General features: G+C 39.5%; 1 non-coding gene across 1 annotated transcript; it reads right to left on the bottom strand.

Annotated features, from left to right (window-relative positions):
• Positions 1-12481: 12481 nt before the first annotated feature.
• Positions 12482-12573, bottom strand: TRNAY-GUA (transfer RNA tyrosine (anticodon GUA)). Its single transcript is given in 2 exon segments — positions 12482-12517; positions 12537-12573. It is a non-coding gene; the product is annotated as a tRNA-Tyr (tRNA).
• Between the last annotated feature and the right edge of the window lie 5398 nt (positions 12574-17971).

Below are 17971 nucleotides of genomic sequence, written 5' to 3'. Positions count from 1 at the left end.
CAATTTTAAGAGAATAGAAACTATATAATCCTTTCAGATCACAATGGAATTAAACCAGAAATCAGTAACAGAAAGAAAGTTGGAAAATACCAAAATATTTGGAGATTAAACAATACACTACTAAGTAACTCATGGGTCAAGAAAGAAACATAAAATAGTATTTTTAAATATTTTGACCTAAAAATGAAAACACAGCTTATCAAAATGTGTTGGATGCAACAAAAGCAGGCACTAGGGGAAAATTTATTACATTGAATACATACATTAGGATAGAAGAAAGATCAAAATCAATAATCTAGCCTTTTACCTTAGGAAACTAGAAAAATAAGAGACAATTAGGTCCAAATAAACAAAAGAAAAGAAATAATAATAGACCAAATATCAATGAAACTAGAAACAGGAAATTAATAGAGAAAATCAGTGAAAACAAAGGATGGTTCTTTGAAAAGATTAGTAACATTTATAAATCTCTAAATAGGCTAATCAAGAAAAAATAGAAAAGACACAAATTACTAATACCAGAAATGAAATAGAGGTATCATTACTGTTTTCATGGACATTAAAAGGATAATATAAACAACTTTATGCCTATAAGTTTGATAACTTAGGTGAAATGAGACAGATCCTTGAAAGACATGTTTTACCAAAACTCACACAAGGAAAAGTAGGTCATGTTAATATGCCTTTATATATTAAAAAAAAAAATTGAATCATGAATTAATAATCTTCAAAAAAACATCACTGTGGCTTCTACTGAGCAGAGAACCTGATGCAGGGCTTGCTCCCAGGACCTTGGGATTATGACCTGAGCAGAAGGCAGAGGCTTTAACCCACTGAGCCACCCAAGTGCCCCTCTACCAGACTTTCAAGAAAGAAATATCAGGGATGCCTGGGTGGCTCAGTGGGTTAAAGCCCCTGCCTTTGGATCAGGTCATGATCTCAGGGTTCTGGGATTGAGCCAATCCAGCATCTGGCTCTCTGCTCAGCAGGGAGTCTGCTTCCCTTCCTCTCTCTCTGCCTGCCTCTCTGCTACTTGTGATCTCTGTCAAATAAATAAATAAAATCTTAAAAAAAAAAAAGAAATATTAGTTCTCTACCAAAAATAGAAGCAGAAGGAATACTTCCTATCTCATTCCAGGAGGCCAAAATTACTTTAATATGAAAACCAGACAAAAACATTACAAGAAAGGAAAATTACAGACTAATATCTTTCATGAGCACAGATACAAAAATATTTAATATTCATATTTAATATTAGCAAATCAAATCCAACAATGTATTATATACATCATGACCAAGTAGGATTCATTGTAAATATGAAGTCTCAGTATTCAAAAACTAATTAATTTAATCCATTGTATCAGCAGGCTGAAGAGGAAAAGTCATATAATCATATCAACTGATACAGAAAAAGCATCCGACATATCAAATATTCATTCATGATAAAAACTCTCAGTAAACTATGAATAGAGGGGAATGTTCTTTTAAAAAAATATATATTTTGTTTATTTATTTGGGAGAGAGACAGTGAGAGACAGCATGTTAGAGGAGAAGGTCAGATGGAGAAGCAGACTCCCCATGGAGTTGGGAACCCGATGCAGGACTGGATCCCAGGACTCGGGCATCATGACCTGAGCTGACTGCAGTTGCTTAACCAACAGAGCCACCCAGGTGGCCCGAGGGAAACATTCTTAATTTGATAAAGAATATCTACAAAGCCTACAGCTAACATCATACTTAATTGTGAGGAACTAAATGGTTTTTCCCCTAACATTAGGAACAAAGACCAGGGAGAACCTCTTTTATCACTCCTCTTCAGCATCATACTGGAAGTCCTAACTAATGCAATCAGACAAGAAAAAAAGGTATACAGATAGAGGAGGAAGAAATAAAGCTATCTTTGTTCACAGATGATTGTTTATATAAAAATTCCTGAATGGACAAAAAAAATTTTTTTTCCTGTAACTAATAAGCAATTATAGCAAGGACACAGATTTAATATCTAAAAAGTCAATTGCTTTCCTATATGCCAACTTGTATACAGGAACAGGTGGAATTTGAAATTTAAAATACAGTATCATTTATACTAGCACAACAAAAAAGAGAAATCTTTAGGTACAATTCTAACAAAGTATGTATTAGATCTATATGAGGAAAACTACAAAATGCTGATGAAAGAAATCAAAGAAGAACCAAATAGATTGAGAGATATTCTGTGTACATGAGTAGGAAGACTCAATATTGTTAAGATGTCAGTTCTTCCTAACTTGAGCCATAGATTCAACACAATCCCAATAAAAATCCTAGCAAATTTTGAGATATCAACAAACTGAAATGTTTATATGGAAAGGTGGCAGACCCACAAGTTGGAAGACCAACACTATCCAATTTCAAGACTTACTATACAGCTACAGTAATCAACACACTAATGGTAATGACAAAAGAATAGACAAACAGATCAATGGAAGAAAAACTAGATCAATGGAATAGACTAGAAAACTCAGAAATATACCTACATAAATATAGTGGACTTTGAAAAAGTGGCAAGAACAATTCAATGGAAAAACAGTATAGTCTTTTCAGCAAATGGAGCTGAAGTAAGTAGACATCCACATGCCAAAGGGGGGGGGGGAGAATCTAGACACAGACCTCACACTTGCACAAAAATTCACTAAAAATAGATCACAAGTCTAAATGTAAAATACAAATAAAATTTCTAGAAGATAACATAGAAGAAAATCTAAATTACCTTGCATTTTGCACTGACTCTTGATGGAACACTGAAAGCAAAATCCATGAAAAAAATATTGCCACATTGGACTTCATTAAAATTGAAAGTTTCATCTCTGTGAAATACACTGTTAAAAGGATGAAAACAGGACACAGACTGGGAGAAAATATTTGCAAAACATGTATGTGGTAAATAACTTGTATTCAAAGTAAAGAACTTGTATCCAAAATATAAAATGAATTCTTAAAACTCAACAATAAAATAACAAGCAGCCTTGTTTAAAAAATGGGTAAAAGATGTGAAGACACATCTCACCAAAGAAGACGCACAGATGGCAAATAAGCATATGAAAAAGCATCATATATCATTAGGAACTGCAAATCAAAACAATGAGATACCACTAAATACTTGTTAGAATGGCTAAAATCCAAAACACTGACAACACCAAATGTTGACCATAATGTACAGTAACAGGAACTCTCATTCATTGCTGGTAGGAATGAAAAAAGGTACAGCCACTTTAGAAGACAGCTTGTCAGTTTCTTAGAAAGCCCAACATAAGACTTACCATATGATCCAGCAATCAGGCTCCTATGTATTTACCCAAATGACTTAAAAACCATGACTACACAAAAATCTGCAAATGAATATTTATGAAAGCTTTATTTATAACAGCCAAAACTTAGAATCAACCAAGACATCTTTCAGTAGGTGAAGGGATAAATAAACTTGTACTTCCAGACAATGAAATACTATTCAGAGCTAAAAAGAAATGAGCTAGAGTGCCTGACTGGCTCAGTTGGTGGACTGTGCAACTCTTGATCTTGGAATTGTGAGTTCAAGCCCCACCCTGCATGTAAAGATTAAAAATAAAATCTTGAAAAAAAAAATAAAAGGAAATGAACTATCAAGCCATGAAAAGACATGGAGGGAAAGTTAAATGCTTATTGGTAGGTAAAGGAAGCTAGCCTGAAAAGGATACTGTGTGTTTCCAGCTAGCCTGAAAAGGACATTGTTGTGATTCCACTATATGAGAAAAGGCAAAACTATTGGGAAAATAAAAAGATCACTGGTTGGGTGCTTGGCTGGCTCAGTCAGTGGAACATGCAACTCTTGATCTCAGGCTTGTGAGTTTGAGCCCCGTAGTGTGTGTAGAGATGACCTAAAAATAAAATCTTAAAAAACAAAAAGATTGGAGGTGTGAGAGGGAGGAATGAATAGTGGAGCACAGGGTATTTGGGGGCAGTAAAACTATTCTATATGTCACTATAGCAAAAGATACATGAGATGATGCATTTCTCAAATCTATAAAACTATACCACATGGTGAGTAAACTCTAAACCATAGACTTAATGTATTAATGTAGCAGCATTGGTTCATTAATTATAACAAATGTATTACATGAATGCAACATTTCAATAATAACGGAAACCAGGAAGTAGGTAGACTCCTTGTAATTTCTATGCAATTTTTTTGTAAACCTGAAACTTCACTTTAAAAAAAGTAAGGTCTATTGAATTTTTAAGAGGTTCTTAAAGCTCCAATATCTAACAATGTAAATTAAAGGTGGAGACAAAACTAATTTTCCAGACTTTATTATTATGGTTAGATTTTAAAAGTGATACTTTTTAATTACAATATCATACTTGAATTACATATGAAAGATCAATGACTTCACATAACTTAAAATACTCTGCAATCATGCAATTCTTTCTGACTTTTGACTATCTAGAAACAGTAGCAGTTATGTGTTATTGGCTGTTTGAGCTATCAAAAGTTATAAAGTAGTTCTTTAATATGTGAAATCAGAACACCTTTGGCCCCGTGAGAGTTGAAAAATGTGATTCATCTGATTTAAAGTTTTTAAACAGAAGTAGTTTGAGAGTTTATTAAAGGTAGTGAAATAGTTTGTGTTTCTCTTAGGTAGAAGATGATAAAGAAAAGCCTTTTTGTATGAATATTTATCTATCTTTAAAAGTGATTAATTTTAATATCCTTTGCTTTAGATATTAAAAGTTATTTTCCTGAAGAAGCTCAATATTTCACATAAAAACTCAAAGAAGAATTTTAAGGCTTTAACAATGTTTTATTTAGGGGCACCTGGGTGGCTCAGTGGGTTAAGCCGCTACCTTCGGCTCAGGTCATGATCTCAGGGTCCTGGGATTGAGTCTTGCATCAGGCTCTCTGCTCAGCAGGGAGCCTGCTTCCTCCCCTCTCTCTCTCTCTCTGCCTGCCTCTCTGCCTACTTGTGATCTCTCTCTGTCAAATAAATAATAAAATCTTTTAAAAAATGTTTTATTTAAACCTTTGGTACATATAAACATTATTTGCTAAGTTTTAGAAGAACCCATTTTTTTCTAGATGAAATAAAAGCTCATAAAAAATCATTTCAGAAATGACAATGCTTTAAAAACTGATGAAAGAAGAAGCCCTTAGGATAGTTATCATTTGTTTTTCTTATACATTTTTAGGCACTCTTCATATATTTGGGACGTAAATCCTTTGTTGGATATGCAAATACATTCTCTGTGGCAGGGACTTGCATTCAATGGGAATTTTCATTTAATTTTTTCAATGAAATTTTTAAAAAGAGAAGATCTTAACTTTTAATGTAGTACAATTTATCAGTTTTAGCTCTTTATATTTGTTTTCATATGACTTGTTTAAGAAATATTTGCCTCTCTCATTGTCATCAAGAAATTCTCTTACATTTTTAAAAATACCTTTACTGTCTTACATTTCACAGTTAGGTTTATCATTGATCATTTTACATGTGATATGTGCCTTGAATCAAGATTTATTTCCCCCATTGTGTTAGGTGAATGATCCATCACCATTTATTAAAGACAGTTTTCTTCCTTACTGCACTACAGTGTAAGATTTGTCATAAATCAGTAGCCAACCATTCATCTATTTTTAAAAATTTTTTAGGGAGAATGAGGCAAGTGGAGGAGCAGCAGGGGGAGAGGGAGAAAGATAATCTCAAGCAGGCTCCCTGCTCAGGGCAGAGCCCAACATGGGGCTGGCATGACCTGAGTGGAAATCAAGAGTTGGACACTTAACTGACTGAGCCATGCAGGTGCCCCAACTATTCATCTTTTTCTTTTCTCTTTACTGATTTATTTTTATTTATTTGACAGAGAGAGAGAGAGAGATCACAAGCAGGCAGAGAGAGATGGGAGGAAGCAGTCTCCCCGCTAAGCAGAGAGCCCGACGTGGGGCTCGATCCCACAACTCTGGGATCATGACCTGAGCCGAAGGCAGAAGCTTAACCCACTGAGCCACCCAGGTGCCCCTATTCAACTATTTCTAAACTGTACTGTTCCATTGGTATATTTGCCTATCCTTTATCACTACTACTCTGACTAAATTGTGTCTTCAAAGTAATACTGATCATTACCTGATACAGCAGGTCTTCTCTGTTCTTCTCCAAGAGTCTATTAACTAGTTTTAACCTGAGCATGCCTATATATACTTTAGAATTGTCAAGTTGCACTGCCCAATTGTGGATTTTTATTGGATTTTAAGATCATAGATTACTTTGAGAAATTTGGCATTTTTATAATATTGAGTTTTCCATTTATATAGCTTTTCTTTTATTCTTCAGTAATATTTTGCATTTCATACCTGGATATTTTTTGCACATTTTAAAAAGATGTGTTTCTATGTATTTCATTGTTTGATGCTATTATATCCACTGGCTCTGTTGTAGCTTGCCCTTTTTGATGCTATTATAAAGGTACTCTTTTAAAATTGTAATATTCTAACCAATTGATGATGTATAGAAGAATGTAAGTAATCTTTGAATATTGACTTTTAGTATTGCTAAGTTTATTAAAATTGCTTATAATTTCTAGTAACAAACCTGGAGGTTTCTTTTTTTCTTTTTTGCCTTTATGCAATGAAGATTTATTTTTTTACTCATATCACAGTCTTGTGGGCTGCAGCAGAAGCTTAGGGATCCAGGCTCCTCAATGTCAAGTCTGCACAGTCACCAAGGATGAAAGAAGAGCACAGGATTGGCACAGTGGACACTTACATCACTTGTGCTCACACATCTCTGGCCAGGACTGCTCACCTGATCAGCTTAACTGCAAGGTGGGAGTGGGAGGAAGATGTATGTGAGCCCTCATACCTCACAACCTCACCAGAGAGTCTAGCAGGAAGAGAGAAGAGAGGAGAAGGTGCTTGAGACTAATTATTGTCATTAAAAGCCATCCGATGCACAAGAGGGAGAAACACCTAGGAGGGAGTTCATTCATCAGTCCATGCATCTTAAATCCCACAACTCGTGTCAACAGTATTGTTAGTTTGTAGATTTCTTAAATTCTCTTTTTACACAATCATTTCTTCATTTTCATTTCTTCTAATGAAAACTTTCAGTATAATATTGAATAGGAGATTAGTGAACATCCTAATCTTGTTTCAGTCTCAGAAATTTAATGCAATTTCGCCATTAAATATGTTGTTAGATACAAAATACAATGAGACTTTTTTTTGGTGGGTACACTTCATCAAGCTAAGTAAGTGTGTGTTCTATTCATAGTTTACTTATCATTTTTATCATGACACATATTGACTTTTATTAAACTAATTTTCTGCACCTATTAGAATAGTCATTATTTTTCTCCTTTGCTCTTTTAGTGTAGTGAAGTACATTGATTTTTCTGCTGTTAAATCAGTCTTACTTTTATCTAGTAACTCCAATTCTGTCAGATACAATTTTTATATATAGCTCTGTTTAGTTTGCAATTTTTTGTTTAGAATTTTATATCCATGTTTATGAATGAAATTGGCTCTTATGTTCTTGTCTGCTTTGGATATATAATTCACACTGGCTTCATAATATGAGCTATTTACTTAAATGTGGGAATTTTCTAGTTATTTTCACTCTGGATTTTTACCTCTCTCATATTTTGGCTGAGTAATGCTTCTCATCTTTGTTATTTCTCCAGAGCCATCAAGCAGATGTTTTCATTTGTTTTTTCAACTTTCAGATTTCCTCAGCAGTCGGGTTAATTTGAATAGCTTACTGTGTAATTCTCAGACATTTCCTCACTTGGTTTTCATCACAGAAAACCCTGGGCTCTTTACATGGGATATATGTCATCTCTGGTTGTTACCTTAGAAGAAAGAAACTGTGAGCTTTTTTTGTCTTTCAAGAAAGAAGATCTCTAGTTATTACTCCAAAATGTAATAATTCGCTCAGAACCCTAGTCTTTCTTGAGCTGATGTTAAAATGCCTTAGGCCAGTTAATAATTTCACATTCACTGGTGTCTGTCCTCTGCAAGGCACTGTGCAAGGTGCTGATGATACCAGAAAGAATTAATTGCCCCAGATTTCAAGGAGCTTGCTCCTAAAGAGGACGTGAAAGTATACTACCAGTATATTGTGATAAGTGGAAAGGCAAAAGTAATCTAGGAGGACCAAAGAGGCAAAGAGGAGGAGAACCAAACTGACACTTGGGGAGCTAGGAAAAGATTCTGGTAAAAGATGATCCTGAACTGAGTAAGAGAATAGGAAGGAATTTGATAAAAGACAGAAGGATGAAATCAGAGTGAGAACCTTATCACCACCTGGTGTTTTGTTTTGTTTTGTTTTGTTTTAAGATTTTATTTATTTATTTGAGAGAGAGAGCACAAGTGGGGAGAGAGGAAGAAGGAGATGCAGACACCCCACTGAGCAAGGAGCCCAACTCAGGGCTTGACCCCAGGACCCTTAGATCACGATCAGAGCTGAAAGCAGATGCTTAACTAACTGAGCCACCCAGGTGTCCCTACCTCATGTTTATAAGCCAGGAAATATGGCATATTTTGACTGAGTCACAGAGTTTGGGTGCAGGTGGGAGTGGAGAGTATTGAATTGACCAAGTTAGTTACTTCAGGGGCACCTGGGTGGCTCAGGCAGTTAAGCGTCTGCCCTCGGCTGAGGTCAGGATCCCAGGGTCCTGGAATGGAGCCCTGAATCAGGCCCCTCCTTCAGGGGGATGCCTGCTTCTCCCTCTCCCTCTGCTCCTCTCCTCAGCTTCTTCACTCTATTTCTCTCTCTCTCTCTCTCTCTCTCAAGTAAATAAAATCTTTAAAAATAAAGTTAGTTACTTCAGATGTGGCCCTTTTGGGGCCTCCAATATTTTCAGTAAAATATTAAGATGAGAAGAAGAAACACTCACTTGTAAGGTGTCGGCCCATCTTCTGAGGCAGTATCGGCCTGCCCCTCATGCTGCAGGACAGAGGGGCAGGAACTCAGTCCCCCCGACTCAGATTCTTGCCCTATTATCTGACATACTGAGGGAAACCATGAAGCTGCAGGGATGGGAAAAGCACTGGGAAACCAAGCCCTGCTTAGGAAGAAACTGCTTGTTTTTTAGGCTTTCATCTCAGGTGTGACTTCTCAGACAATGTTCTCTTCCGCCTGGTCAAAAAAGAGAGGGGAAAGTGCCTTCTGATCCTGAGTCACCATAATATCTTTCATGGCCACCACGCTCCAGGACCTCACTGCTCCCTATTTTAGAAAGTTTTGTTTATTGGAAAGTGCTCAGTGATTTTAGGTGGAGTAGGCTCTGATTTTATGTGATATCTAACTTTTTTTTTTTTTTTTTTAAATAGGCTCCTCGCCAAAGCTGGGGCTTGAACTCACAACCATGAGTTCAAGTCTGACACTCTAGGACATTCTACCAACTGAGCCACTCAGGTGCACCCATCTGATATCTGATACTTAAATAAGAGAACTGTGCCACTAAGTGCCCCAAGATATTTCAGTCTGTGTACAATATGGAACTTAGCAGGCAAAAGTGCACCTGAGAGGAAGATATCCCTCATCCTCCATCATGAACAGATAGAGGCTGACATTCTCCCACTCTCCCCTTAACCATTACTAATTGAAAATATATCCCACTCGAAGCTGGGTCTTGTGTTTTCTCATTTATGGATTTTACATGCCAGTAGCCACTCTTACCAGTCTTGGACTACAGCCTTTTAAAAAAATTTTATTTTTTTGTATGTTTATTTTTTTATTTGACAGGGAGATCACAAGTAGGCAGAGAGGCCCGCAGATAGAGAGAGGGAAGCAGGCTCCCCGCTGAGAAGAGAGCCCGATACGGTGCTCCATTCCAGGACCCTGAGATCACGACCTGAGCCGAAGGCAGAGGCTTTACCCACTGAGCCACCCATGCCCCCCCCCAAATATATTTTAATGTGTGCTTCATGCCCAATGTGGGGCTTGAACTCCTGACCCCAAGTTCAAGGGTCACCCACCCTATTAGCTGAGCCAGCCAGGCACCCTGGGCCATGTAGTTCTTGATTGCTGGTATTAGCACAACTGCAGAGACAGAAGCAGAGTAACAAAAGCTTTGGTTTCTAATTAATTCCATTATTGAAAGGTAAGCAGTTTTATTTATAACCTGTTTAGAGCCATTTAGCTGCCACTGGGGAGTGTCTGCATTAGAGGATTATATTGATCCAGGCATCAGGAACCCAGTTAGAGACAGTACTTGCTGAGAAAGGCTCCCCAGGGGGTAAAGAGATGGTGAGGTCTGAGGAGAAAAACAGTTTCAAGAGATCTGTGTTGCTCAGTCAGTTAAGCATCTAACTGTTGATCTTTGGGTCCTAAGTTCAAACCCTGTGTCCTACTTACCAAAATATATTATTTTTAAGCAATGTCTACACCCAAACCAACGGAGGCTTGAATTCACAATCCAGAGATCAAGAGCTAGGATCCCCTCTAGGGATCTTGAGTGGAAATTTCCCTGTTCCCTATTCTTGTCAAATCTAAACAGAAGCAAAGCCTTCATTTGACATAAGATTTTTCTCTCTTGGCATCTGCAATATTTCTGCCTTTATCCGTCAGCTGTCTCAAACCAGGCAGCGACAAAAAAAGCATGTGCAGAGAAAATGATAATGAGTGGAGGTGAATACTGAAGTGCATGGACATTATCCATTTTTCTGCTGGCTATTCTGGTAGAATAATATACAGATCAAGTGATAAAGTCATGGTACCTTCTTTATGAAGATTCAAAAGAGATGTTAAGAAATCTTCCCCTTGCTTCTGAGATGAGCAGCAATTAGAACCCTAGGGATATGATGAGAGTGGATAAAATTTCAGGCACAATTGTTGATATCTTCATTTCTTGCTAGTCCTGGGGTTATACATATGCTCTAGTGATATCATACATGGTAACACACAAAATCAACACCCTTCAAGTTTCTGTTTATTTTTCCTAAAACTGTTCTGCATCCACTGAACTCACTTGATCACAGATCTACTCTACTCTTCTAAAACTCAACCGAGTCCAGTACACTGGCACTACCAAGAGACATCCCATGTTTTCTACCCTGACCTCTACCTCAGCCTGAAAGATTGCATGGAATGTTCTATCTACCTCTATTGCAGTTTTCAAGATATTATATTGTAATTATCTGCTCCATCTATCTGATCCCTACAGACACTAAACTGTTTTAGAGCAATACCTTTATTTTAATCTCTATTTCCCTGGTACAGTTGCAGTACCTGAGGCAGATTAGGAGGTTATAAAAAAAAACAACTGTGAATAAAACATACCTGAACACCAGTCCTAAGGAGTGACAGCTCTTTTGAATCAAATGACATGGATTCTTGAGCTAAGAGGATGCAGGACTTACTATTCCCTTATTGATGAATACCTGTCTCAGTTCATAATTCTCAGAGTACATTTCTTAGCAGACAAGAAAAATAATTCTAAATGTAATGGTGGAAGCATTAGCTCAGTTTAAAAGGGATAGAATTCTAGAATGTCAAAGAGAGGCCAAAGATTCCATCCTTGATTGCATGACTCTGATTTTTGTATATGGTGATATTCAAAACTCAGATCACTTTGTGGAGAAAAAGCTATAAAATCCTCATGTAGATCATCTGTGTGTGCCAAATGGTGTGAACAGAGGAGGACCACTGCTCTTACAACAAGAGCCACAAACCTCCAAGAGGCAAAAAATGCAGTACAAATAAAACCTGTACAAATAAACAAAACCAGTACAAATAAAACCGAGAAGCAACAGTTGAGACATGAGACCAGCCACCTAAATAGGCCATGGACAGTTATAACAGCCCTCTGAAACTGCATGGACAAAACTGCATTTGCATCCTACAAATGTCAGCTAAAGTGAAGTAGAGAATTGGCAATTTGAAAGTTCTCCAACGGCAATTCTGTACAAATACTACACTAAGCAGGAAAATGAGCAGTTTCTGTCTCTCTAGGTTAAAGTATGTACACAGCATCAGAGTCAGGAACGAAAACACAGAGAGACAGAAAGAAGAGAACAGAATACCACTGGAGGAGAGACACGGAGTGGAAGAGTAAAGTCTTCAAGGATGCCATAGTTGACAGTGACCCCCTACGGTGGCCTATATGTTTGTGTGCCTCCAGGGCTTGCCCTGGGCAGCACCTGTTTGGCCACCTCTTTGGGCAAATGGGTGCTGATGGCAGAACACAGGGCACAAGTGGTGGGGGCATAAAACTGCAAAGTGCAGAGGGTGGTGAGGGAAGTGGCTGGTCAGGGCTGCTTCAAAAAGCAGAAGCAAGGTGGACTGCTTTGAGCTGCAGGGCACAGGTCTGGTAACTGCGGAGAGATGGTGCAGGTGTGTTCCCTGGGCGCTGCACACACACAGCTGTAGGAGTTCCTCCCGGAAAGTGATTTCCTGGCTTCAGCCTGTGTTGCTCGGCCTCTGGCACTAGCGGGTGGAGACCTTCATGGGGACCGGCAAAAGCATCAGGCACCTCCTTCGAGCCGGAGTCGAACCAGCGACCTAAGGATGTCCACACACGTGTCTAGTCTACAGTCCTCCGCTCTACCAGCTGAGCTATCGAAGGGTGCGCGGTGTCAAGGCTGAGTCACTGCTCTTTCTGGAAATGACGGGACCAAGACACCCGCCCGCCCCCAGGTGCACTTTGCCCCGGATTGGTCGGAAGTTCCCTTTGAAGCGAGCTAAACACGCGCTGCGACCTGCCGGTAGCCAGGCACCCCTTGGCGGCGATTGTCAAGACACGGTTTTCAAGGGCCCGGGCTCTCACCTGTTGCCTCCTTTCTCCTCTCCGAGTTCCTTTCCTCAGTGGGAAGGGTCGGGGGGAGAGTGGGCCGGGGGCCAGAAACCGGATTAGGAGGGAGGGGAAAGGGGTTGGCAAAAGGGTTGCGTGAGTTCGGGTGGGGCAGGGTTTGCGGAGCAAATGAAAGGCGAACCCACCCCGGTGGGCCCCGGGGAGGCGGCCGCGAACCGCAGGACCTCAGGCTCGGGTGGAGGCACGCCCCCTCTCAGGGCCCTCGGCCCCCTCCTCCAACCCAGGGTTCTGACGTGCCCGCTCCATCCCCACCCCACCCACTCACCCATGCACCCGCCCAACACGCACCAAACCCGGCTGCCCCCCAGGATGTCGGCTCACTTTCGGCGCGGGGTCACCCACCGGGAAGTGATGGGAGAAGCTCTGGGGCTAGGCGGGGAGACCACGTCCACCGAGCCCGGGCGTCGCGGCCAGTGTGGCTCCCCTCCTCCCGCAGCTCCTGTCCTGGGCGCCCCTCCTCTGCGCACCGACCCGGATTCCTTTGGCAGGGCCGGCTGCTCGCTGAAGTAGCTCAGGGTTCTGTGGGCTTCTGGGAGGCGCCCGGAAGACAAGAGGGGCAGAGATGCTCGGTATGATCCTGGATGGACTCGTTTGCTCTGGGTCACGTCTTTCACAGACATTTCAGATCCCACCTGGTGTGAGCTCGCCTTCCCCAGAACACCTCACCCAGCCAGCGAAGGTCCCCCAGAGTGTCGGCATGCCATCTCCAGTGCCCTTGCCTGGAGCGAGTGTGCGGTCGCCGCCTGAGTGGGCGACAGGTATATCTGCGCCTGTGAGGACAGGGATAGGGGCGGCTCCTTGGAGCCCGTGCTGCTCTCTCTGTGCGGTACCAGGCAGGTAGGGTCAGCCGAGCAGGATCTGTAGTTTTGCATGCTCTGGTCATCTCACGCTTTCCTGCAACCCTCTCTTACTTACCCTGTTGGGAACAAGCTTCACTTTTGAGCACAGGTATTTTGCCATAGTGAAATGTGACCATGGATTTTAATTATTAATGAACCGTCAAAATTGTCTCATTGATTGCAGCAAAATATACTGCAGCAGTGCACGTTGTCACTATAGGAGAAAAGAGTGGATGTAAGGCAGTTAGAATATATATGGGAACTTTCTCTATGTAGTCTGTGCTTAATTTAACATAAAACTCCCCAATATAAAGTGTTTTAATTGAAAAAATCAATAAATTCATTTGGTTTGTGGTTATTTATTTACATATATGCTGAACTATTCCCCAAAATATTAAGAATAACAAGGTATAGAATATAAAATGTCGATGTTAAAATAATGAGTGGTCAATCCTGAATGTCTAACCATAATCTTACAGGAGTTTTATTAGGGAAAACTCTGGTAAATGTAGTTAAAATAAAGGTAGTTAATCTGAATTATCGGGAACTAATTCATACAATGATATAGTCCAATCATAGATGAGCAGGATGCTCAACACTGACACATTCTGGATACATATCAGGACACTAAAAATAGAATACTAAATATTAATGGGTTCTAGAGAATGAGAATGTTTTTATCTATGTAAGTAGAAAATTATATTTCACATCAGATTTTTGTAAATACTAAGTATAAAAATGGTACCTTTTCAAAAGTCTAAGGGAATTTCATTTTTATCGTCATTTTATCAATTTTCATGTAAAGTAAATGGTGACATACAATAATCATAATCATTATCCAAATTCAGCCATCTCCAGGGCTTTACTGATTTCTTTATTTGTCCCTTTTTCTTCTATTTTCTTTTTAAAAACAGACTCCATACCAGATGCGGGGCTTGAACTCCCGATCCCAAGATCAAGGGTCCCATGATCCCGAGATCAAGAGTCCCATGTTCTATCAACTGAGCCAGACAGGGTCCCCCTTTCTATTTTCTTTTATATGAAGTATGATGAAGCAAATCTAGGTGTCATTTATCATCACTATTTACATTTCAGCATGATTCTCTAGTCATATGAACATTTATTGCATATCCACAAATTTATACCTAATAAAGTTAACATTCAGTCTTTTGTACTTTAATATATAGTGCATATTAAAATTTCCCGATTTTCTCAAAATGGCACTTAAATAGGTTTTTAACCTAATCAAGAGTGAAACAAACTTTACACATATATCTGATTGCATTGTCTTTAAGCCTCCTCTCTTTTAGATCAGTCTCTCTCTGTTTCTCTCTCCTTTTTCTTCTCTCTGCCAATGAGATATTAAAGAAATTGAATTAGTTCTTTCAGACAATGTTGTACATTCCTTTTTTGTCTAATGCTTTCTTTCATTATAATTTATTCTGCTCTTTCATTTCTTGAAAGTAGAACATTAACTGTTAATGCTTGATTAAGTTCAGGTCAGAATTTTTACAAAAGTACTTCAGAAGAAATTCAATGTACTTTTCATATTGAGTATCCCTTCCAGGGGCAAATAAACATTCAGTTTTAAATGTTAATGTTGGTCAGTGGGCTCGCATATAGAGAGCTTGACCCTTCCAATGTAAATTCCTTCATCAACTTACTGTTAAACATTACTATCTTCACAGCTAAATCATGATTTCCAATGTTATATTTCTTCCATATTCATTAGCTAGATTTCCTCTTCATAGAACTTTTATTCACCAAGTAGAGCTACTTAGTTATCTTACATAGAATTTACTTATAATAGGTAAAGACAATGCTTGATTCTTATCCAAGAATTGCCAAATTCCTGATCAAATAATTTTCTCCCTAGTTATTCCCACTGGTGATCAATGAGTTGTTTTTCTTACTGCATGTAAAAGAACATTATGTGTTGTTATTTTCAATGTATTGCGGTAAGTATTCCTTTGGTCATCAGTTTGTTCCATCTCTGGTCAACGGAAATTTGTTGGCTCCTGAGAACTTTTGATATGGTCCAGGAGTTTCAGAAATTCTTGCTTTCTTGCCAAGTCTTCATGTATGTCTCTTGTCCCAAATCTGAAATCAGCTACTCATCTAAGAAGCTGTAGTTCTCTTTAATCAGAATGGTTTTTAGAGATCACAATATTTCAGTTATTTCATAGAGCAGCAATTCTCTTTTCTCTGTAAACTATAGAAAAGGCATATATATATATAATTTTCTTTCCCAGTGGGAATCAGTAACATATGCCCAGCGGGATTGTGAGGATGTTCCTCACGAATCAGAATCAGACACCTGCTGTAGATTGCATTTTTTGTACTGACTTTTTAGTATGTAAGGGAAATTTAAAGGATGGATTTTTTTATTTAAAAAAAAATCAAAGCATTGGCAGTGGTAGAATTTAAACTCACAAATCCAAGAGACTGTAATCTAAACCCTGGGCACTGGACCACTCTGCCACATTATCTCATACTTAACCTCTTCACTTACTTTCACATTTTATAAACTAGATGGAGATGGTGGAGTTGAGTATCATCATTTGTTTGAGAAAATAATTTTTTGCATTCTAGAAAGTGAAATCCCTGAGGACCAGCCTTGCCTCTGAGAGCCAAGCACAATCCTGGGCAAAAAAAAAAAAAAAGGCACTCACTAATTTGTTCAAGAAGCATACATCTTGATCTACGTCACCTCCTAGGAGTGTTGGAGGGGAGGCAGTAGGGAGAAAGGAAATACCCATTCCCACAGGCCACCCATGCACCCATATTTCAGCTCTTTACACCACTCATTAGCATGATACTAAGAGACCTAGAAAGAGCCCCGTGGAGACTCAGAGTGACCGTGGGTATATAAGGTGAGCCTTGTATCTGATCCCCTAATTGGGGCCAGAATGTACTATTTTAATTTGATAATGGGATCATAATAACAGCAAACCAGTAGGCTGTTGGAAATGATCCTACAGAAGAGAGAGGAAACAACTGTTTGAAAGAATATTCTTGGGTAAGCAACTGAGGATGGCATCTAGAGCACAGAAGGCAGAGATGGCTTACCTAGGATCTCGCATAGGTCATCCACAGCAACAAGACGCAAAGAGACACTCAGAAGCAGGTTAATGGGGACCTTAGCGGTTTTCCTATGGCTGCTTCTGTTTTCTCAGTGAAATAGAAAGCAGAGGGTGAGAATGTATAAGGAGGTGGTGGCTGTTTTGAGGACACAGGAGAAGGGATGAAAGAACAGTCTTTAAGAATGTATACTAAATTTAAAAAAAAAAGAAAAAGAATGTATACTAAAAGGCTTATGAAAAACAGTAAGACTGGCATGCTAGAGACCACTGCAATGAATTTAAATTGAGGCCACTCCAGCATCACTGTTTCTCTCCATTTTAGTGCAGCTAGGTGAGTGTAGGGACTGAGTACTTTCTTAAGTAAGGATTATGATTTTTTGTTAAGTGGGTATGCTTAAGCAAAAGGGGGACAACCACACTCAAAGTCCTAGATCGAGAAGCCTCCAGAAAACTTGAAGTTTCTCTTCATCATTCTTTTAAGGACTCGAGGCACCTCCATTTCTTCACTTCCTCCTTGAAATGAAGTTTCCCTTTCTGCCCAAAGGCTCTCTCTCCTTCACAGCCTCTCTAAAGAGACACAGAAAGGGGCAACTCTTCCATTGAAATTGGGTTACTGTGGACACCAAATCTCACCCATCCACTCTTCAGGGCTCCCAAACCACACGCACGGATCAGGAAGTTCGTACAGTTCAAGAGATGAAAATGTCTAATAGGAGTTTGGATTTGAGGTGGAAACCTTCTTCAGCTCTTTGAGAGCAAGCATGAGTGAACATTCCAAGTTAGTTGTCAGGGATTCCGGACTTAAATCTGCAAGAATTGAAATACCTCCCTCCTCCCGTGAGTATTGCCTCCTTGTTGACAGTTTCACTCAGACCCTCTCCTTTCTTCTCGCTTCCAGGCACAGAAAGGAGACCTGGGGGTAAGGGGAGACACTGCATCGAGAGACCAGAAATGGGGCTTTGCAGTGGGGAGGCAGAAAAGGGAGCAGGGAGGCTAGAGCTAACATGCCAGTGGGGACCTGGGGACAAAGGAGTCAGCTCTGAAGTTGCTGGTATGCGCCAGTGATAGTACACCCCCACGGGTCTGAGCTCTGCGCTCTGACCAAAAGAGATACTGTGTGATGTTTGCTCCTCAACTGGGTGCAAAGCTTCTTTTCGTTTCCATTTATGAGGGGGAAAATGTAAAACAAAAAAACACTCCCTGTCCCTTCCTAGCCCTTACATCAATCCT

Source organism: Mustela nigripes, chromosome 13 (assembly GCF_022355385.1).
Source record: "Mustela nigripes isolate SB6536 chromosome 13, MUSNIG.SB6536, whole genome shotgun sequence".
Taxonomy (NCBI): domain Eukaryota; kingdom Metazoa; phylum Chordata; class Mammalia; order Carnivora; family Mustelidae; genus Mustela; species Mustela nigripes.
This window is presented reverse-complemented; position numbering and strand designations above follow the sequence as displayed.